Genomic DNA, 24,584 nt, shown 5'->3' on the forward strand with positions numbered 1-24,584 from the left:
AACATGGGCCATACAAGGAACGTGCACAAGCTTTCCAAGCTTTAAAGCCGCCATCAGATTACGACCGTTATTGCACACTACCATCCCTGGACGGAGTTCCAATGGCTCAAGCCACTCATCTGTCTGCTCAGTTATTGCTTTCAAAAGCTCAGGTGCCACGTGCGATTTGTCACCGATACAGATGAGCTTCAGTAGAGCATGTTGCCGCTTAGCCGAGGCAGTGCTGCAGAGATCCCAGCTGGGGAATGATGTCAGCGGTTGGACACCGGCGGATGTTGAGGAGGATGCACAGGAGCCAGATGAAGAGTAGGAGGAGGGAGTTTTTGCTGTGTAGGAGGCTACTGAAACTGTGATTGAAGTGGGCCCCGCTATTCTTGGTGTGGGAACTATATGGGATGTTGCCGGCTCAGACTCTGTACTAGCCGCCACCAGTTTCACCCAGTGTGCCGTCAGTGAGATGTAGTGTCCCTGTCCACTTCCGCTTGTCCACGTGTCTGTGGTTAAGTGGACCTTCCTGTTATGGCATTGGTGAGAGCCCATTTGATGTTTACGGACGTGACTGTGGAGCGCGGGGGCGGCACAACGAGAAAAATAGTGGTGGCTAGGCACAGAGTACCGATGTTCTAACACCTCCAAAAGGTCGCAGAAAGCCTTTGTTCCCACAAGCCGATATGGCAACATCTCAAGGGCTATCAATCGTGCAATGTGTACAGTTATGGTTTCTGCCCTTGGGTGCGTAACGGGGTATTTTCGCTTCTTTTCGAAGGTCTGTGGTATGGACAACTGAATAAAACGCTGGGACACCGAAGAAGGATGTGGTCGTTGATGATTGAGTTTGGCCAACATCAGATTGGGAGAAAGAGGCATCAGCGCCACCTTCTTGCACACCAGTTTGGGAAGCAGGCAGCCCAGGGGAAATGGCAGAGTTTTGAGTCTGGAAATCGTGTTTTTCACCTTGAGCTGTCAACCACCTAGTGGTGTGCTTGGCTAACATATGGTTTCTCATGTTGGAGGTACCCAAGCTGGAAGTATTTCTGCCTCTGCTAAGCTTGGTCTGACAGATTTGACAAATGGCAACCACTTGGTCCAAAGGACTCTTGGAAAAAAAACTCCCACACAATCGCAGCACGGACCCTTGGACTCTGAGATGGCTGAGGTGGTGCACAGACCCTTGGACTCTGAGATGCCATAGGTGGTGGTGTCATGTGCACAGTTGATTGACTTCTGGCAGTGGTCAAAACCCTTTGTCTTACAGCCTTTTTGTGGAATATGGGCGCATGCTCCTCTGCACTGCTGCTCTCGCAATCCATGCCACCTGTCCATGTTGGATCAGTCACCTCATCATCGACCAGGTCGTCTCCAAATTCCTAAAGGTCAACATCTTCGGGAATGGAGGTTTCAGGCTGACCTGAGGACGACTGTGTCTCATCATCCTCCAACACTTCCACCTGATTGCACGGCATGTCACGGCCAACAACATGGCTTTCTTCTGGTCTTGGGTGCTCAAAGATCTGTGCATCACTGCACACCACGACCTCACCTGCGTTAGTGGTGTTGCACGGTGAGAGGCAAGAAAGGTCAAAGGGTCCCGGAAACAGTTCCTCAGAGTAACCTGCTTTGATGTCATATGTTTCCTTAGAATACTGATGTTGTGAGGAAGGAGGACCAGGCTGAGGATTCGATGGGCCAACCTCTGGGCTACTCAAGTCTGTCTGTGTGGACCCTTGGGATTAGCTACTGGACAAGTAACTGGAGGCATTTTCTGCTAGCCAACTCGTTACCTGTTCGCACTGTTCAGGGCCCAAGAGTGCTTTCCCACGTGGACAAGTAAATTGGGATAGGAAGGCAGCAGTAAGTAGATAAAGCAGGAACCTTTTTCTTTGGCTCGATCCCACTGCTTGGGCGACCACCACTGTCACTACCACCTCATCCACGGCCCTTACCCCCTCTATTTCCCATTTTTTTGGTTTGATTATTTGAAGGTGAATACTGTAACGTGACCTTTTCTACAGGCAGTGGAACAACACTGATGCCGGGTTGTTAAACTTGTGTTAATAGTTTCCCACGATGGCTGATTCTGTAAGTCTAAAAACCGCAAGATACCTTTATTGGACAAAGTACCACTTGGAGGAGTCGACAAAGATGTTGTGAATGTCTTTCAGCCCCAAAAGAAAACAGGGTTTGACAACATTTTTTTTAGTATTGGTTTTTGGCACTCAGACTGTGTTTTAGTAAGAGCAGGACACTATGTAGGTTCTGTAAGATCTGAAGACACCACCACCAGGATGGTGCTATAACAGTATTTTGCTTCAGGCAGAAGTAGTGCCATTGACACCTAGTATTAATTAAAATTTGGTAAAGGGTACTTTACATGCTGCGACATCGCTAGCGATCTCGTTAGCGATGTGAAATTCTAGATCGCAAGTGCGATCTTTCGAGGTCGCACATAGGTCATTTTACGCATGTGCGATCTCGAAAGATCACACTTGTGATCTAGAATTTCACATCACTAACGAGATCGCTAGCGATGTCGCAGCATGTAAAGTACTCCTAACACTCAGACTGTGAATACGTTGCTTTTACAATTTTGGGACCTTGTTGTAATACCTATTGCTAGTATAACAGACACAAGGGATGTAGCGGTGCTGAGATTATTGATTATTAGTAGCAGATGTCAGGACAGCTTTAAATCTCTCCCTGCCTGTGAATAAGCTCTCCCTATATCACACACTGCAGTAACAGACTGTATGCAGCACTAATAAGAGGATTTTTTTTTTGCCAGTTTAAAACAGGAACGACTGTCACCTAAGCAATGCAGTAATACTGTCCCTATACCGTGTTCTATGATTTACACAGCTGCTAGCACATAGTGGACACTGTCTTCAGCCCTTACAAGGACTATTTTGGATTATGCAGCAGGAACACTATCTCATAGAACGAACTGCACTGTCCCTATACCTGTTTCTATGATATACACAGCCGCTAGCAGCTAATGCTAAATATCTTCAGCCCTTAGAAGGACTAGTATTAGTTGGCTGGAGAAACGCTGTCCCGCACACAGTACAGTCTAGCTACACCGGCAGCTCAGGAATTAATGCGTGTTCACAAAATGGTCGCAGCCTTATATAGCCCCTATGGCGCTGTGCGGCCAAGCCAATCACAGTAACACCACAACAAAGATGGCTGCGGCGTTACTGTGAGGGCAAGCAACGTCAGATGTGTTCATTGGCTGGAAAAAGGCGCCAGGAAGTCCATAAATGAAAATGAAAGTAACGGAGCGAATACCATATTAGCCGTCGGATACCGAATACCTCGAATACCCCATTATCCGCTGGATACCGAATAGTGGCGAATATATTTGCTCATCCCTAATGTTTAACTTTGTATTTAGCCAAAAAAAAAATTTGCTAAAACAACGTGGGGTTCCCTCTGTTATATATATATATATATATATATATATATATATATATATATATATATATATATATATGTGTGTGAATATAAATAACAAAAAAAAACTAGGCTAAAGCAGACGGCTGCAGCCTGCAGACTCCAGCTCTCAGCTTCACCTTGGCTGGTGATCCAATTTGGAGGTCACCCCACAGTTTTTTTAAATAAATAAATTTATATAAATAAATAATAAAAAAAATATGGGGTCCCCCCCAAATTGGATCACCAGTCAAGGTAAAGTGGACAGCTGTGGTCTGGTATTCTCAGGGTGGAAAGGACCAAGGTTATTTGTGCATTCCCAGCCTAAAATTAGCAGGCCGCAGCCGCCCCAGAAGTGGCGCATCCATTAGATATTCTAATCCTGGCGCTTTGACCAGGCTCATCCAGTTGCCCTGGTGCGGTGGTAAATTGGGTTGATACCAGCTGTGTAATGTTACTTGGCATCAAGCCCAGCGGTTAGTGATGTCACAGTGTCAGATAACCGACATTATGAACCCAGTCAGTAACAAAATAAATATGACCCAAAAAAATAATTTAAAAAAACACTTCCCAATACATTCCCTCTTTCACCAATTTATTGAAACAAAAAAAAAAATCTGGTCAGCCGTAATCCATTTTGGAGGTTCCATGATGACTCTGGACCCTCCAGAATATGGGGGGCTTGCTCAGGAAAGGTATCCACCATTTTCTGGAAGAGCAGCCGCACTCCATGTGAGTAGTGTGGCTGCAGTGACCTGAGAATACTGCACTCATACTACACCGGTCCAACAGAGTGACCTGCAGTAACCTCATTCCAGAATATAGGGGGCACACTCAGTGAACGTATCCTTCATTTTCTTGGAGTGCAGGCACTCCATGTGAGGTGCGTGGCTGCAGTGACCTGAGAATACTGCACTCACACTCCCACAATCCGCCAGTGTGAGCTGCAGTACACTCAGTGTCACTGTGTGCAGAGCTGGCTGAGAGCTGCTCTGCGCATGCGGCTGACATTTCTTCTGATAACAAGGAGAAGCAGGAGTAGCGGGAGATCGACATTGCAAGAGAGGTACCGAGGGGACCGGGGATGACCTGTCTGGACCTGGGGATGACTTTTCTGCCTCATCTGATATGTCCGGGGACTGGGGACATGTCAGATGAGGCAGAAATCAGTGGAGGAGGACGTGTGAAGCCAGTGTGCAACACATGTGGTGGACATGTTAGGTGATCATGAGGGGGAAGGGCGAGGTGGACGGAGGATGGGGGGCACTTTGCCACACTGGGGCAGCGAGGGAGGACATTTATCTCTCATGTGACATGTTTGATCAGGTGGGAGATAAATCATTATTTACCGACCCTTCTTTTTTCTACAATATAATCACGATTCTCCAGCGTATACCAGTGACCACGTGACCGGGGAGCGGAAAAAACAGCCTGAATCTTGATCTTCAGGGTCTCTGCTACAGTCCCCAGGAGCTGAAACCCCGGAGATTTTCCGATGCTGGGGGACGGTATACACTCTTTTTCTTGCCGCCATTTTAAAACAGCGGATCAGAATAAGTTCCTTTTTCTGCCGCCGTTTTAATCCGTAAGGCTGTCATAAAGGGGTTAAAGATCTGGGAAAATAGTTTTCCTTGTCGGATATTCAAGTAATTTTTGTGTCTTTTTTCCGTGATTTTCTCGGCTTCATTTTCATGTTCCTGTCTTCGTCTTATTTGTTTGTTTGATTTTATGACGAGGCTGAAGTCGGTTTCTTATTTGGCAATTTTTTTAAAATTTTTTTTAATGGTTTTTAGCACCAAAAGATAAAAAATGACAACAATATAATCCCCTGCAGTGCGGAGCCCGGATGTGAATACACTGAAAAGCAGCAACAAAAATGATAAAACTGGCACAAAAATCAGCATCAAAGTGACACCGAAGGGCATTATGGAAAGGGTTAAATGTCCTTGGGCCACTGATCTGTATAGGTAAAACCATAATAATGTGAGAATAGACTGAAATCAGAGAACAATAGCGGCTTTCCCTTTGTGATTACTAATTAGTGACACAAACCCATTTACATCAGCCGGAAGAGAACTTTACAGAACACCAGCTACTTATTCACATCTGGGTGATATTTGCTCATTTGGTGCCAGTTCTGATGCCCAGAACCCATTTGGGCCGGGCTGGAGTGACCTGAATCTGATGCGAGACATTACTATATAATGGAGGTGTCAGATTAGTGACCCAAGGTCATTTAACCCTTTCCCCCATTTTCTGGAAGTGCAGACCCTCCATGTGAGCTGTGACCTGAGAATACTGCACTCACACTCCACGGGTCCAGCGGAGAGCAGTGTGATCTGCAGTAAGCTCAGTGTCACTGTGTGCAGGGGGCCGGGTGAGAGGATGAGGAGGGATCGCGGGGACCGGAGCGGCAGCAGGTATCGGGAGACCGGGGGAGGACTGGGGAGTGACAGGGGGTGACTTAGCTGAACCTGGGGAGGACGTTTCTGTCACATCTGACATCACATGCGACAGAAATCAGAGGAGGAGGATGAATGCAGCGTGCGGCCACCATCTTAGATGATCAGTATGGGGAGGGGGATGGGGGCACTTTGACCACACGGGGGGACCGGGGGAGGGGAATTTATCTCCCATCTGACATGTCTGATCAAGCAGTGCTGGCTCCTCCCCTTTCTAATATGAAAATGTGCCTGATCAAGAACCGGAGTAAACTGGTCTGGAACTGGACATGAAGGAGTTAATGATAATGATGATGACCCCAAAATAACAGAGACCCTGCACCTACCTCCTCCTGCAGAGCCGCACACTAGATATATAATACCCTGCACCTACCTCCACCTGCAGAGCCGCACACCAGATATATAATACCCTGCACCTACCTCCACCTGCAGAGCCGCACACTAGATATATAATACCCTGCACCTACCTCCACCTGCAGAGCCGCACACTAGATATATAATACCCTGCACCTACCTCCACCTGCAGAGCCGCACACTAGATATATAATACCCTGCACCTACCTCCACCTGCAGAGCCGCACACTAGATATATAATACCCTGCACCTACCTCCACCTGCAGAGCCGCACACTAGATATATAATACCCTGCACCTACCTCCACCTGCAGAGCCGCACACTAGATATATAATACCCTGCACCTACCTCCACCTGCAGAGCCGCACACTAGATATATAATACCCTGCACCTACCTCCACCTGCAGAGCCGCACACTAGATATATAATACCCTGCACCTACCTCCACCTGCAGAGCCGCACACTAGATATATAATACCCTGCACCTACCTCCACCTGCAGAGCCGCACACTAGATATATAATACCCTGCATCTACCTCCACCTGCAGAGCCGCACACTAGATATATAATACCCTGCACCTACCTCCACCTGCAGAGCCGCACACTAGATATATAATACCCTGCACATACCTCCACCTGCAGAGCCGCACACTAGATATATAATACCCTGCATCTACCTCCTCCTGCAGAGCCGCACACTAGATATATAATACCCTGCACCTACCTCCACCTGCAGAGCCGCACACTAGATATATAATACCCTGCACCTACCTCCACCTGCAGAGCCGCACACTAGATATATAATACCCTGCACCTACCTCCACCTGCAGAGCCGCACACTAGATATATAATACCCTGCACCTACCTCCACCTGCAGAGCCGCACACTAGATATATAATACCCTGCACCTACCTCCACCTGCAGAGCCGCACACTAGATATATAATACCCTGCACCTACCTCCTCCTGCAGAGCCGCACACTAGATATATAATAACCTGCACCTACCTCCACCTGCAGAGCCGCACACTAGATATATAATACCCTGCACATACCTCCACCTGCAGAGCCGCACACTAGATATATAATACCCTGCACCTACCTCCACCTGCAGAGCCGCACACTAGATATATAATACCCTGCACCTACCTCCACCTGCAGAGCCGCACACTAGATATATAATACCCTGCACCTACCTCCACCTGCAGAGCCGCACACTAGATATATGGCTGCTCTGTGCTTACAGGCCCTGTGATGATGTCACATGGAGGGGAGGAGTCAGGGGTCACATGATCAGCTCCTCAGTGTATGCAGGGCTCTGCTGTGCTGGGTGTCATGGTGCTGGATGAGGGGAAGTTTATGTGTGGGGTCAGGAGGGGTTTACAGTGTGGATGTAGCAGAGCCGTGTGTGTACGAGGTGTACGGAGCGGAGCCGTGTGTGTACGAGGTGTACGGAGCGGAGCCGTGTGTGTACGAGGTGTACGGAGCGGAGCCGTGTGTGTACGAGGTGTACGGAGCAGAGCCGTGTGTGTACGCTGTGTACGGAGCAGAGCCGTGTGTGTACGAGGTGTACGGAGCGGAGCCGTGTGTGTACGAGGTGTACGGAGCGGAGCCGTGTGTGTACGAGGTGTACGGAGCGGAGCCGTATGTGTACGAGGTGTACGGAGCGGAGCCGTGTGTGTACGAGGTGTACGGAGCGGAGCCGTGTGTGTACGAGGTGTGCGGAGCGGAGCCGTGTGTGTGCGAGGTGTACAGAGCGGAGCCGTGTGTGTACGAGGTGTACAGAGCGGAGCCGTGTGTGTACGAGGTGTACGGAGCGGAGCCGTGTGTGTACGAGGTGTGCGGAGCAAAGCCGTGTGTGTACGGAGCGGAGCCGCGTGTGTACGAGGCGTACGGAGCGGAGCCGCGTGTGTACGAGGCGTACGGAGCGGAGCCGCGTGTGTACGAGGCGTACGGAGCGGAGCCGCGTGTGTACGAGGCGTACGGAGCGGAGCCGCGTGTGTACGAGGCGTACGGAGCGGAGCCGCGTGTGTACGAGGCGTACGGAGCGGAGCCGCGTGTGTACGAGGCGTGCGGAGCGGAGCCGCGTGTGTGCGAGGTGTACGGAGCGGAGCCGTGTGTGTACGAGGTGTACGGAGCGGAGCCGTGTGTGTACGAGGTGTGCGGAGCAAAGCCGTGTGTGTACGGAGCGGAGCCGCGTGTGTACGAGGCGTACGGAGCGGAGCCGCGTGTGTACGAGGCGTACGGAGCGGAGCCGCGTTTGTACGAGGCGTACGGAGCGGAGCCGCGTGTGTACGAGGCGTACGGAGCGGAGCCGCGTGTGTACGAGGCGTACGGAGCGGAGCCGCGTGTGTACGAGGCGTACGGAGCGGAGCCGCGTGTGTACGAGGCGTACGGAGCGGAGCCGCGTGTGTACGAGGCGTACGGAGCGGAGCCGCGTGTGTACGAGGCGTACGGAGCGGAGCCGCGTGTGTACGAGGCGTACGGAGCGGAGCCGCGTGTGTACGAGGCGTACGGAGCGGAGCCGCGTTTGTACGAGGCGTACGGAGCGGAGCCGCGTGTGTACGAGGCGTACGGAGCGGAGCCGCGTGTGTACGAGGCGTACGGAGCGGAGCCGCGTGTGTACGAGGCGTACGGAGCGGAGCCGCGTGTGTACGAGGCGTACGGAGCGGAGCCGCGTGTGTACGAGGCGTACGGAGCGGAGCCGCGTGTGTACGAGGCGTACGGAGCGGAGCCGCGTGTGTACGAGGCGTACGGAGCGGAGCCGCGTGTGTACGAGGCGTACGGAGCGGAGCCGCGTGTGTACGAGGCGTACGGAGCGGAGCCGCGTGTGTACGAGGTGTACAGAGTGGAGCCGCGTGTGTATGAGGTGTTCCAATTTTCAATTGTATTTCTAAGTCTTGTCACACAATCACTCTCTGGCTCTGGAGGCCGCAGACAGGAGACGTCCTGGAGATTACACTCCGGTTACAGAGATATTTAACATTACACAATGTACATATCACATTCCTCTAATAATGGGCACAATCTAGTTATACCTTTATCAATCCATTCTGTGACATTCCCAAAGTGCTCACAATTCCTGTTCTTCCAGATCAGAGCACAACATAAGTAATAACCTATACTAAAATAGATTTTATTTCTGTCCAACACTGATCACACATTTTCCCACTCCACATTTGTCCCCTGTTTGTCCCAGGAGTCCCCCTTCTAGGGGGGAGCGATTCCCGCCTTTCTCTGCACCATGATAGACATTTGGCTCATATTGCAATGTCGGGCAAACACCTTCTTTTGCTGAAGTAAATCTTGAAGAAAATCCCTCACAATAACTATTGCACGGACGCTGAAAAGATCCACAGATCTGGAATCTTCAGACTGTAATCCTGATAATTTATTTTAATATGTCATTCAGAGAATTCCGGAATTCAGAAAATGAAGAGGAGGAAGGAGAACCAATAAGAAGGATATGACAAGATCTCCAATACGGAACAAGAAAAAATGAACTTGATTATGAATGTATTTATGGATAATGTGTCATGAGTGTGTCCCGCTCTGAGGAGATCTCTGGTGAGTCTGGGATCAGAAGGTCACAGCACCTTATTGTTCGCAGGTCTACAACTTGATTTGAGTGAGTCTACTTTCTTTTGGTGCTGTAGGGGTTAAGGACTCTTTCTAATCTGGCTGTGCTTTGTAGCCTTAATCTCAGGTGCATCTCTTTTGTGACCACTCCCCTTTGTTATAAAAAGCCATGCATCTTATCATCTGATGCTGATGATAGATTCTCATTTTATGCTGACCACTTTGGAAGGAACCGGTCTCTGGAAGAAGCTGAGGAGTTGTGACTATTGCAGTTGTGGTGTTTAGCTGCTTTGGAAGAGCTTGAAGTGTTTTTCCTTTTGTGTCTATTTTCCCTCTGTCTCCTTTACCTTGTGTTGTGGTACTGCAGTGGTGAGACTCTTGCTCTCGCCAGCCTTCTCACTAGCCAGGGTGAGATCAGGGTGAGTGGAGGCCTAGACACGTGATGACAAAAGGGGGAAGGACCCGTATAGAAATATTAGGGAGCATAGGGTACAGACTCAGGTGAGTTTCAGGAGGTGTCCCCTCTCCCCGTCATTAAGAAGATACTCCAGCTCACCCTTCTTTACTCCTGAATCCACCACCATAGCACGGAAAACGCCCTGACCCGGGCGGGAACAACAATTCAAAAGGAGGGATCCAGCGTCTCAAGGAGACTAAAGGTCATTATTAAAAAATTGAAACCTTTATTGTCTCCATTAAAATATTCAAAAAACCAACACACAGGAGGCACATAGTAACAGGACAGAGGATGTTTCCTATGCGTTTCAACCTATTAGGGTCTTAATCATGGTCTTAATCTCCATCATTAGGGCCTTCCTTTCTTACCGTTTCCATTGTGTTACACTGGAGGTTGAGTGTTTGTACGCGCTGGTGTGACATAGTGTTTTGGTTTTGACACCCACTGTCTTATCGGTTTAGCAGATCAAAGTCCTGGTCAGGGGCTTAAATTTCATCAATGGCATTTTTTTGCTGAGGATAGAAATGTTTCAGATCAGAATTACTCTAGTAATAAATTTACGATGTTTAATGAATTTGAAGGATTCTCCTTCTCTGAACAGAAGGCCATTGTAATGCTAAACTAATTGGATGAAGATCGTAATTTGGAAGAATTGGTGGGGGATCATGATGTAAAACTAAAGGTCTCAAACCCTTGTTATTATCCAGTAAAAGCTCATGTACCATCATTACACATGTTCCAGAATATGATAGAAAAGGACCAGTTGGCTCTGCACCGTTATGTCTCCTCCAATAAAAATAAAGTATATAATTTAACAAAAAATCAATTTAATGACAATTGTGAACTATAAAATAACAACTATTATACGTAAGTCAGACAAGGCGGGATGTATAGCGCTATCGGAGGCCTCTTTATATAAAAAATAGAATAATACTACTTACCGTAGATCGCAATCAATCCAGCTGATGTCTGTTCTAGATCGGTCTACAATATGTTGGATGGTGGTTGCTTCTCTTTAAGATTCCTTTCTCTTTTGTTATGAGGAGAGCATAATTTGTTTTTAATGTACAAAAATGATCCATAGTTGTAATCTCTTAGTGTATGGGGTTGGGGGGAATATTCTGAGCTTCCTTATATAGTTATCCCTGTTTTGGATGACTATTCCATCCCCCTTGTCGGCTGATAGTTACTATATCTGAATCATTGCATAATGATTTTAGAGCAACCTTTTCTTTTTTTGTTTAAGTTAGTTTGGGCAGATGGGAGTGTAATATTTCTGATTTCAATGAAAGCTTCAAGCACCAAGTCAAGGAAAGTGTCCAAAAAATTACCTTGGCTTTTAAGGAGTTAAAAGCTTGATTTTGGAAAAACATCAATATGTAGTCCTGTGTCATATAGAAGTTATAAAATCCATAAAGACTCAACAAGACCCTTATGAAGCTGACCCCCTCCTAATGAGAATCCTCTAGCAGATGTGTGGCCGATCTCATCTTGAATGCACAAGAATGCAGAAAAGGACAGATTTATGACCGGTAGAGATAAGAGCAGCTGTTGAACAGAAAAATAGCAGAGAAATTCAAATCCTTTGTTTCCATTTATAGAAAATATGAATTGAGGTTTTATGAACTACATTGATATAATAGATAGGAAAGTCATATTTTAAAATTTGTGATAAAGTGGAGAAGGCAAAGCATTGTTCTGCATCATTGGGTGATGGCCGGTGTCCTGCCAAATGGATATTGGCCAGAGAGATGAAAATATCTATGCAATGTCTCCCATCTATGAACAGATAAAATCATGATAGGAAAGATGACGGTAATATCTCCTGCCTGGGAATCTCATCATTTTTTAAGACTAAAGGCTGCTTTACACCTTACATTTACACATGCGATCTCGTATGCGATCGCACCCGCCCCCATCGTTTGTGTGTCTCGTGCAATTTGTTGCCCGTGTCGCACAAACGATTAAATACTGTCACACGTACTTACCTTACATACGACCTCGCTGTGGGCGGCGAACATCCACTTACCGGAGTGGGAGGGACGTTCGGCGTCACAGCGACGTCACACGGCAGCCAGCCAATAGAAGCAGAGGGGCAGAGATGAGCGGGACGTAAACATCCCGCCCACCTCCTTCCTTCAGCATTTCCGGCGGGACGCAGCAAAGATGTGTTCATCATTCCCGGGGTGTCACACACTGCGATGTGTGCTGCCTCGGGAACATTGAACAACCGGACGTTCAATTTTTAGTAATTGAACGACGTGTATGCGATCAACAATTTATCGTTCAATCGCAAACGCACGTAGGTTTCACACACTACAATATCACTAACGATGCCGGATGTGCGTCACTTACGACGTGACCCCGCCGACACATCGTTAGATATATTGTAGCATGTAGAGCCTACTTTAGACACATCCTATAGTTATCTTAAGTCCAGCCCGGTTATGAGTCACCAGAGGGGAAGTATGTGGGTGTAACTGTGTTAATATTAAGCTCATGCCAATCATGATCCTTGTTTAATGAAGGATTGTTGTGTAGGTTTGTTCTACGTTCCATTGGAGTTCTTCCCTCCAGAAATCTGAAGCTATTTCTGTAACCCAGGTTCAGTAACTTTCTTTCAATATTTCCTTTTATTTTATGAAATTGGATATGCTGCATTGTTTTGTTCCCTTTAGTAATGTCTTTTGTAAACACTGCCTGCTTTTAAGATTAAATATATAACATTTAATAGCGTATGGCTTTGGGATGTGGTTTATAGATTAAGTGGAAAAAACTAGTTGTCATGTGTGTCCAATCGACCTTTATAAGCAGAGACCCTGATTCCAGCGATGTGTCCCTTACTTGGCTGCTTGCTGAAGTTTTGATAAACATCAGTTTTATCTGTTTAAGATCTACCAGTTCTCGAAATGCTGTTGTGTATAACTTCACCCACACCACTGATTGGCAGCTGTATACAATGAGCATATACAGAAAGCTGTCAATCAGATGGGGGTGGGGTTATACAGAGCTTGTGGAGATGGAGGATACAAGGCAGCAGGTTTACTAGTTCTCTAGTGATAATCCCCCAGCGATAGTACTGTGATTTTATCAAAACTACAGCAAGCAGCCCAGTAAGTGACACATCATTGGAATCAGAGTCCTTGTCTTTATATTATTCTGATTTTTAATTACAGTTAGGCCCAGAAATATCTGGACAGTGACCGAATTCTCCTGTCTTCAGCTCTGCAGGCCGCTATTTTTGGTCTAAAATGTAAGAACTGGGATGCAACTGAAGTTTAGACTTTCAGGTTTAATTAAAGGGGTGGAATAAAAATATCCTTTGAAACATTTAGGAATTGCAGCCATTTTTCTACAAAGCCTCCTCATTTCAGAGACTCAGAAGTAATTGCAGAAATTTACTTTACCATAAATAAAATGTTCATTTTTAATTCTTCATAGAGAATCCTTTGTAGGCAATGTCAGCCTAAAGCGGGCTTTACACGCTACGATTTCGCTACAGTGATCTTGTTTGGGTCACGGAATTTGTGACGCACATCCGGCCGCTGTAGCAATATCGTTGTGTGTGACTCCTAGGAGCGATTTTGGATCGTTGCAAAAACGTCCAAAATCGCTGCTCGTTGACATAGGGGTCCTCTCCCAATTACCGCTGCTGTCGTGAAGTTGTTCTTCGTCCCTGCGGCAGCACACATCGCTACGTGTGACACCGCAGGAACGAGGAACATCTCTTTACCTGCCTCCGGCCACAATGCGGAAGGAAGGAGATGGGCAGGATGTTTGTTCCGCTCATCTCCGCCCCTCCGCTTTCACTGGGCGGCCGCTTAGTGATGTCGCTGTGACGCCGAACGGACCGCCCCCTTAGAAAGGAGGCGGTACGCCGGTCACAGCGACGTCGCTATGCAGGTATGTGTGATGGGGGTGCGCGATTTTGTGCGCGACGGGCAGCGATATGCCCCTCTCGCACAAACGATGGGGGCGGGTCTCATGCTAGCGATATCGGGACTGATATCGTAGCGTGTATAGCCACCCTTAAGTATGAATGCCATGGACGTCACCAAACATTGAGTTTCCTCCTTTGTGATACTTTGCCACCTTTACTGTAGTGACTTCAGTTGTTGCTTGTTTGTGCTTCTTTCTGCCTTAAGTTTTGTATTAAGCATGTGCAATGCAGCTCAATGGGGTTCACATCAGGTGATTGACTCGGCCATTGCAGAAGATTTCACTTCTTTCCCTTAAAAAGCTCCTGTGTTGCTTTTGAAGTACATTTTGGGTCATTGTTCATCTGTTCTGTGAATCGCCATCTGATCAACTTTGCTGCATTTGGTTGAACCTGAGCAGAAAGACTCAGACTCGCCCTGTGCACTTCAGAATTCATCTACCTCCTTTTGTCTTCAGTCATATCATCAATAAACACTAGTGACCCAGCGCCACTGTTAGCCCTGCATGCCCGGCCACCACAATACCTCCACCATGTTTTACAGAGGATGTGGTGTGCCTTGGATCATGTGCCATTCCAAGCCTTCTCCATACTTTCTTCTTCCCATCATTCTGGTACAGGTTAATCTTAGTCTCATCTGTCCATAGAACTTTTCCAGACCTAGGGCGGCTTCTTTAGATGCTTTTTGAAATAGTCTAAGCTGGCCTATTTTTTTTTCAAAAATGATTATTGAAAAAGAGAAAATATGATACAAAATCAAGTATAAGTAACTCTATAACAAAGTGGTATATTTTCAGTTTGTGCATGGATGCTTCCACATATTGAGAAAATAAAGACAATCGCAATAAGAGATCATGTACATACAATTCTCCATGTGGACTTAAGTAATGAGTCAATAAAAATAAGAACGTTGATTTCTGAAGCACTAAATTTAGATTAATGAAACTGGAAAGTGAAAAGAATGTTAAGAAGAAGCAAAGAAGAGTTCAAATGAAAGGAAAGACAGATCAGAAAAAGAGAAGAGAGGGGGGGACAGAAGGGGGAGGGGAAGGAGGGACTTCGGATCTCCCTTGGAACACAACCGGTTTAAGGAGTTCTACACTCCACCTCTCAGCAGGAACCTAGCAAAAATAAAGTGATTGGCTCCTAAGAGGAAAGGATTACTTCGAAACTGCGGATTCTCTAAATAGAAGCCACGGGTCCAAGAGCTCAAAAATTTGCTCAGTTGGAGCTCAGAGTGGGAGGATAGTTTCTCCATAGAGGAAATGGGTTCCATTTCCGCCAACCACTCTAGAATCGTCGGGGTTACACCTGACTTCTACTTTGTCGGGATGATCGTTCTGGTCGTGGCAACAAAATGACGGAGAAGACTTTGCTTGAGCTCTTTGAAAGCTCCAGGGATCATGGACAAGAGACCGATCTGCGGAGAGCATGTGATTGTCAGCCCCGTGATGTGGTTATGAATTTGGAAGACTTTACGCCACAAATCCTGAATTATTGGGCAGGACCACCAGATATGTAGCATGGATCCCTCAGCAGCATTACATCTCCAACAAGTGTCAGGGATGGTCGGGAAGATTTTGTGTAGCTCCTTCAGACACCTATACCAATGGGAAATTATCTTAAAAAAATTTTCTTGCACTTTACAAGGCAAGGGAAGTCTATGTACACACATATAAGCTTTTGCCCAATCCAGGTCAGAGGAAGCACTACCCAGATCTTTCTCCCAGGATTTCACATACCAGACTGAATCTGAATCGATTGGGTCAATCAAAATGTAGTAAATCTGGGAAATTACGTGGGATGGGGGTTCTAGTTGGATCAAATGGGATTCAAAGTTGGTACAGACCCTGGCCAGGTCGGAGGCTGAGCAAGCAGAGGAGATGAACGATTGCAACAGCAGGTACATGAACCACTGGATTTGTTGATCAGGGAAGGTGGCTCGGAAATGCTGTAAGGTTGGCAGAGAAGGCGCTCCCAGCAGGGTAGCGCCAACCTTAGGCCTCTGGGATGAAGACCAGATCATAAACCTGTCCACACCAACAGGCGGCGGAAAGTCGGGATTATCAAAAAGGGGTGTCAGGGGGCCCCATGCTTCAGAAAGACTACAATGAGTGTTCGTTCTGTCCCAAATGAGAAGTAGGTCCCTAGTCATAGGGGAGTTCAAAATGCTCTTAGGTCTTCTATGTTTCGTGATCCAGGGCAGGGAGGTCAAGGTCCAATCTAAAAGGTTAGCTTCAATGTCCACCCACTGCTTCGTCTCGGCCCCGTGAAACCAATCTACTACTCTGGTGAGGATAGCTGATGTATGATATAAGCAAAAATCTGAGAGTCCCGTGCCCCTTTTGTCTTTCGTCTAGTCAAGTATTTAAAGGCCAGTCGGGGTTTACTTTTTTTCATACAAAAGCTGTTGTGATGCAAACTGCTGTGAACTGCTTGAAAAAGAAAATGGAGTTTGGTGTTTTTAGCTTCAACATTTGGGAGATAACAAGGATCGATTTAACAGTATTGTCTCTGGCTTCTCTGCCAGGTACGTACGAAGCCTACCTGGTCATTGTGTATCAATAGTGGCAGAGAAGGACCCAGTCTGTTAGCCAGAAGTTTAGCAAACAGCTTCACGTCCACATTAATTATAGATATAGGGCGATAGCTTGATCAGATCAAGGGGTCCTTGCCCGGCTTAGGGATTACCGTGATAGTAGCAGACAGTGATTGTTTCTGAAAAGGATGGTCTTTGGAGATGGAGTTGACTTTCTTTGGTGAAGAAGAACCTGTTCACAACATCAACTGAAGTCCAGAACACTCTCAGTGAAGTAGGTGTATCTGTCTCTAAGTCAACAGTAAAGAGAAGACTCCATGAAAGTAAATACAAAGGGTTCTCCCTAGTGGGGTGAGTCTAGCAACGGAAATGCCGCGACCCGCAGACAAACATCACCAGGGAGACAGCAACAAAATATAAGAATACAATAGCTAAAATATTTGCATCAAGAAAACATGCCGATCAAGATCAAAATAGGGCCCTTTCCCAGACAAAGGAAAGAAAAAGAAAAAAAAAGGGGGGGGGAGGAGGGGGAGAGAGAGAGGAGAGGGGGGAAAAGGGGGGGAGGGGAGGGAAGAGACGAGAGGGGGAAAAAGAAAGGATGAGGGGCAGGGGAGGGAGAGCACAATGAGAGCCTTCCAAAACAAAATAATGCTCATTATTTATACAAATACCAGGATGAGTCAAATGTTCAATTATGAACGGATGGGCAAGCCTCAGCCCACAGGTCCTAGCTACAACATCAGCATATCTCACGGAGGAGCAGACCAAGAGAACCATCAGGACAAAGTCACTGCTCGGCCATGCGAGGTCCAGTAACACCACGGCTCTGAGGTCTTTGAGAGGATGAAGGTCAACATCTCTCTTCACCACGGCGGAAGGGTAAGTATGGATTAGAGGGCCAATCCGGAATTGAGATCGCGGGTAATTCCAATCCTTCCAGGAAGGTGCTCAGGTCAGATGGGCCTAAAGAGACCTCTATGATGCCGGACCTGCAACTGGAAAGGGAACCCCCATGAATACGGGATTTCCCTCTCCCTGAGTGCTTCTGTGATGGGTCGGAGTGCTCTATGCTTGACCAGAGTAGCCCTGGATAGATCCGCCATGATATGGACTACAGCCCCATCAAAATCAAGAGGGCCTTTGAGACGGGCCTGTTTCATGATCTCCTCCTTCTCATGATAGTAGTGAAGGCGACATATAATGTCTCTTGGGTTGTTGAGGTTAAGAGATCTACACCTCAAGGCTCGATGGGCCCTGTCGAAGATAATGACTGTGTCTGGTGGTCTGTGCAGCAGATTATTCAGTAGACCTTGTAATGTAGAAGCAAGATCCGACAATCCAGTCGCTTCTGGGAGACCCCTAATGCGTATATTGTTGCGTCGGTCCCTATTTTTGGAGTCTTCTATTAGGTTGAAGAGAGAAGAGATTTGGTCCGCATGAAGATCTAGAGTCTTAGCATATTCAGACTGAGCAGCAGTTGTTTCAGCAACGGCCATCTCTGTAGCCGTAACTCTGTCAGAAATCTGTGAGATATACAGTTAGGTCCAGAAATATTTGGACAGTGACACAAGTTTTGTTATTTTAGCTGTTTACAAAAATATGTTCAGAAATACAATTATATATATAATATGGGCTGAAAGTGCACACTCCCAGCTGCAATATGAGAGTTTTCACATCCAAATCGGAGAAAGGGTTTAGGAATCATAGCTCTGTAATGCATAGCCTCCTCTTTTTCAAGGGACCAAAAGTAATTGGACAAGGGACTCTAAGGGCTGCAATTAACTCTGAAGGCGTCTCCCTCGTTAACCTGTAATCAATGAAGTAGTTAAAAGGTCTGGGGTTGATTACAGGTGTGTGGTTTTGCATTTGGAAGCTGTTGCTGTGACCAGACAACATGCGGTCTAAGGAACTCTCAATTGAGGTGAAGCAGAACATCCTCAGGCTGAAAAAAAAGAAAAAATCCATCAGAGAGATAGCAGACATGCTTGGAGTAGCAAAATCAACAGTCGGGTACATTCTGAGAAAAAAGGAATTGACTGGTGAGCTTGGGAACTCAAAAAGGCCTGGGCGTCCACGGATGACAACAGTGGTGGATGATCGCCGCATACTTTCTTTGGTGAAGAAGAACCCGTTCACAACATCAACTGAAGTCCAGAACACTCTCAGTGAAGTAGGTGTATCTGTCTCTAAGTCAACAGTAAAGAGAAGACTCCATGAAAGTAAATACAAAGGGTTCATATCTAGATGCAAACCATTCATCAATTCCAAAAATAGACAGGCCAGAGTTAAATTTGCTGAAAAACACCTCATGAAGCCAGCTCAGTTCTGGAAAAGTATTCTATGGACAGATGAGACAAAGATCAACCTGTACCAGAATGATGGGAAGAAAAAAGTTTGGAGAAGAAAGGGAACGGCACATGATCCAAGGCATACCACATCCTCTGTAAAACATGGTGGAGGCAACGTGATGGCATGGGCATGCATGGCTTTCAATGGCACTGGGTCACTTGTGTTTATTGATGACATAACAGCAGACAAGAGTAGCCGGATGAATTCTGAAGTGTACCGGGATATATTTTCAGCCCAGATTCAGCCATATGCCGCAAAGTTGATCGGACGGCGCTTCATAGTACAGATGGACAATGACCCCAAGCATACAGCCAAAGCTACCCAGGAGTTCATGAGTGCAAAAAAGTGGAACATTCTGCAATGGCCAAGTCAATCACCAGATCTTAACCCAATTGAGCATGCATTTCACTTGCTCAAATCCAGACTTAAGACGGACAGACCCACAAACAAGCAAGACCTGAAGGCTGCGGCTGTAAAGGCCTGGCAAAGCATTAAGAAGGAGGAAACCCAGCGTTTGGAGATGTCCATGGGTTCCAGACTTAAGGCAGTGATTGCCTCCAAAGGATTCGTAACAAAATATTGAAAATAAACATTTTTTTTTTGGGTTTGGTTTATTTCTCCAATTACTTTTGACCTCCTAAAATGTGGAGTGTTTGTAAAGAAATGTGTACAATTCCTACAATTTCTATCAGATATTTTTGTTCAAACCTTCAAATTAAACGTTACAATCTGCACTTGAATTCTGTTGTAGAGGTTTCATTTCAAATCCAATGTGTTGGCATGCAGAGCCCAACTCGCGAAAATTGTATCACTGTCCAAATATTTCTGGACCTAACTGTAGGTGCTGAGTCCCTGTATTTCAGCTCTGCAGAGACTTTCAAGGCGGGATATGTAGCCCTCCTTGTCTGCTTTAGTACGGATTGCAGACATTCTGGAACGCAGGTCTTTAATCTCTCCCAGTACAGAATCGGAGGCTTCAGAGAAGTGAGCATTGGAAGCCAGGGGTGCAGTGGAGCGCGGGTCCAGGAATCCCTCAAGATATGGACCCTCAGGGACCCCGCAGGAGACCGGTGTGACTGCCGGGGACGCGTCCGGGGGTCAGCCAAGAATTTCTGTATGTTCCCGTACTTGGCTTTAGATTTGGATGTGCTCATTCCAGCAATTGGGGGGCTGGGGCTTTTTTTAGGAGCCATATTGATTTTATGCGAATGTAACAGGGCACACTAAAGAGAGGAGGGCTCCAAAAAACAAGAAGATTTCTATGGCAGAGCCACCGGTCAGGACGCAGGGTCTCCAGCAGAGACGGAAATCTAAAATGCCCAGTAATACCTTATCAGTAACTTGGTCCCTTGGCAGCCAGGGGCACACAGGGGTGTCAGAACCCGGTCAGCATATGGTGCCCGAGATACTGCAGCTGCCACACAGAGCTTATCCACCGGGCAGGGACTTATAAAAGGTAGTTGTTTGGGTTAAGTTCTTTTTATCCTTGTGCTGAGCAAGTGCTGCAATCTAGATTAGTGTTTGTGAATTGAACATTAAAGGGGTGGTTCACCCATATTTCTTATTGTCTAGATCGATATTATATTGAGCAACAATGTTTCTCTTAAATACCTTATGTTGGCAATAGTGCCTGTGAGAGGCGCTATTGCGGACCGCTGCTTCCCGCTTTGTAACCCCCGGGCTCCGTGATTTCGGGGATCCGGTGATGTCACGTCAAGTTCCTGACACCGCGGAGGCCGCAGTGTCCATGAGTAATGGGCTGTGGGCGGTATTTCACCGCTCGTCACAGCCCATTGGCTCCCTGCTCCCTCACAGCAGGAGGGAAGACTGGGGCCGGCCGCAGTGTCCGTGAGTGATGGGCTGTGGGCAGTGTTTCACCGCTCGTCACAGCCCATCAGCTCCCTCCTCCCTCACAGTAGAGCGCTGCAAGCAGGAGACGCGCTGTGATGTGACAAGCGGTGAAACACCGCCCACAGCTCAGTGAGTCAGGAAGACTGGGGCCGACCACAGGGATGTGACATGTGCGGAACTTGACGTGACGTCACAGGCACTATTGACAGCATAAGGTATTTGAGCGAAACATTGTTTCTCAATATAATATCGATCAAAACAATAAAAAATATGGGTGAAATACCCTTTTAAGGTGTATTGGGACAGTTTATTGTTTTATTACAGACAGGCACTAGTGTGTCTGTTTAACATTCAACTGGATTTTAGTGTCTTTTTATTTGCAAGTTTTCACCAGATGTGCACTGGCAGCGTGGTGATCAACTGTTTACTTTAGGCTACTTTCACACATTAGGTTTTTTTCCCATCAGGCACAATCTAGAAAAAAACTGATAAAACGGATCCGGCACCGGATCTGTTTTATCCAAATTGATTTGTATTAGTGCCGGATTGTGCTGGATGGCATTGCGTTGCATCCGGCTTTTGCCACATCCGGCGTAATTGGCTAATGCCGGATGGAACATCTCATGTAACGTTTTTTGTCTCTGACAAAAAAACGCATCGCGCCGGATCCGGCGTGATTTACAATGGGAGCCTATGGACACTGCATCCTGCGTAATGCGGCAAAAACCGAATGCGGCCGCTGGATCTGTTTTTTTAAACTGAGCATGATCCAATTTATTGTAAAAAAAATGGATCCGGCAAAAAAACGGACGAAACGGATGAAAAAACGGATACTCCGGATCAGTTTTTTTACGGATCCGGCAAAAAAAGGATCCGGCGCATCTGTTTTTGAATATTCCGCGCCGAATCCGTTGCATCAGGTACACGCTGGATTGTGCCTGATGCCAAAAAACTGATGTGTGAAAATCGCCTTAGTTATGATCACTCTCCTGCAAGGAGGTTTTCACACAGGGCACCCTGTTTACCTGCAGCTCCTTCTTATCACTAGAGCCAGTGTTGATATTAACTAGTTAAGCTGGACATAAAATGAATCCCTCAAGCTTTCCCCGGAGTTAAGAAACAGAGGACCCCAGCAGGGATGGCTTTCACCCACCTCTCCCAGCACTTGCTTCTGCTGCTCAGTCGCTTTCACTCAGCGTCAGCCATCTTGTGAATTCACTGCTTCTCTTCATATACTGTAACTTCGCTGTTCTGAATACCGGCCAGTCGCTAATAACAGTAATAAAAGCTCCTCCGTGGGGGGGCGTGGCTTGCCGATGGCAGAGTGAGACACACATCTCCTTAGCTCTGTGCCCAGGCCGCCCTTTCAGCCTCTTACAGGTGGTGCAGCTGAGCCCAAACCTCACATGGGCAGACCCAGCCGTTCCCTCAAGCAAGCAACAGATCCGGAGACCTGGACAAGCAGGGTGGATCGCTTCCTGGCCTCCAGCACCCCCACTCAAACATGAGCTGCTCAGGCCAAGATGGCGACAGCAAAGAAACAACAACACTCCTCACTGAAGCATGTGTCAGAGGTAGGGGATTCCCCAGTAACTGCTTCTCAGGATTCCAGTGAGAATGAAATGGACTCTGAGGAGGTGAATCTCCGTGACATTAGTAAATACATTAAATCTCTCCCCACCAAACATGATTTGGAAAAGCTAGTGTGCAGGCTGGAGAATACTTATAAGCAAGAGATACATGCCCTGCAGAGAGAGTTCACAGAGAGAGTGGAGGGGGTGGAGCGAGCACAGGATGCAGCTCTATCAGAGTTAAGGCAGCACCGTGAAATACTTAATCATCACTCTGCCAGGCTGGAGGAGCTGGAGGCAGGCCTGGAAGACCAGGAAAACCGCAATAGGCGGAATAATATCCGCATACGTGGACTCCAGGAATCAGTGCCATCATCCAATGTAGATGCCGCAGCACAGCAGATATTCATGCAGATCTTGGGGGACGATCAGGTAACCACTGTTGAATTAGATCGCATTCATAGAGCCATTGGGCCCAAACCGCCCAACAACGCATGGCCCAGAGATGTGATATGTTGGGTGCACTTGTATAAAACCAAGGAACGCATTATAGCAGCAGCCAGATCCAAAGGCCCTATTGCTTTCCGGGATTCTCAGGTTACGCTGCTCCCTGTCCTAGCCAGGCGCACCCTCATGTGGAGGAGGGCCTTGCGACCCCTGCTGGATCAACTCTGGGACAAAAATATATTATACAGGTGGGGCTACCCCTTTCAACTGGTGGCTACAAAGGAGGGCAAGTCGGCGATATTTCAGTCCCTTGGGGACCTTCCTAAGTTCCATGGAACATTTGAGTTACCAATGACAAATCTACCTGACTGACCGAAAAGCCTACACCTGCTGGTGATTCCACCCAATTGGCAAGAGGCCTCAGGATCGAGGAACAGACAGAAAAAGCCCAAACAGACCCCAATGGAGCTGCAGAGGTCCCCTTCTTGAGATCTCCTTGGACATTTAAAAGTTTCAGGATTACCATCCACATGTGGTTGGAAGACAGACCCATTGAGTCTCATTACATCCCTTTCGCTGGTCCTAAAACAGGGATGCCATGATTTCTCCTCTTTCTACCCATTAACAATGTGACATGGAGATTCGTGAGCTGTTTGTACCTTTTTTGGGAAGTCAGAATAACATTAGTCTGTGACTTTGCTCTCTCTTCCTGCACAATAAAACCCCAAACAAACCTCTTCCTCCCCCTCCCTTCTCCCTCTCCCCTTCACCCTCCCCCCCCCTCCCTCTCCACCCTCTCCCCCCCTCCCCCTCTCCCCTTCACCCTCCCCCCCTTCTCCCTCTCCCCCCCTCCCTCTCCCCCTCTCCCCTTCACCCTCCCCCCCTTCTCCCTCTCCCCCCCTCCCTCTCCCCCCCTCCCTCTCCCCCTCTCCCCTTCACCCTCCCCCCCCTTACCCCTCTCCCTTCTCTCCCTTCTGCTTTCCCTTCCTTCCATTTCTTCCCCCTCACTCACCAGTTTACCTTCTCCAATCCCCACCTCACGTTCCCCTTCTACTCACCTTCGCAGTCCGCTGCACGATCTCTGCTAATATTTAAGATTTAAAATTAAGTTAGTTACTGTTAAAGTATATGTTGATGGCTTCATTGCCATAATGGTTCAAGTTGCACTACTCCAATACCCCAATGTTATTATATTCTGTTTGAATGGCTGGGAGGGTAGGTGAGGGAGTGAGCACTGTTTTCGGCTTCTTCTCCCCCTTCACAGTGCGCAGAACAGACATTACTGTTCTCCTTAGGCCCATTCAGGTCAAGAGAAGCGCTTTTGCGCAAGGTCTACTATTAATGTTTTTTTATCTTATGTCTTCTACCTTTGTCTATGCTTCTTCACCTTTTCCCTCTCTTTCTCGTCTCGGCAGTCGTGGCAGTCCAAATATCAGTTTGTTTACCCTACTTAGACACAATGAATAGTCTTACGTTTTGCTCTCTGAATGTAAAGGGGCTTAACATCCCTCACAAAAGAAGTCAAATAAGTTATAATAACCATAAACAGCGTGTCTCCATATTACTACTCCAAGAGACACACTTTAGGCAAGATTCAGTGCCTCGGTG

General features: G+C 47.2%; 1 protein-coding gene and 1 pseudogene across 1 annotated transcript in view; both read right to left on the bottom strand.

Moving 5' to 3' along the window:
* The window catches only part of LOC142258917 (uncharacterized), a 199,684-nt gene that overhangs the window by 130,947 nt on the left and 44,153 nt on the right, over window positions 1-24,584 (bottom strand). The gene's annotated exons all lie outside the window — the stretch shown is intronic.
* Window positions 1-24,584, bottom strand: part of LOC142258930 (uncharacterized) — a 70,991-nt pseudogene that overhangs the window by 19,933 nt on the left and 26,474 nt on the right.

The sequence above is a fragment of the Anomaloglossus baeobatrachus genome (assembly GCF_048569485.1).
Source record: "Anomaloglossus baeobatrachus isolate aAnoBae1 chromosome 5 unlocalized genomic scaffold, aAnoBae1.hap1 SUPER_5_unloc_18, whole genome shotgun sequence".
Taxonomy (NCBI): Eukaryota; Metazoa; Chordata; class Amphibia; order Anura; family Aromobatidae; genus Anomaloglossus; species Anomaloglossus baeobatrachus.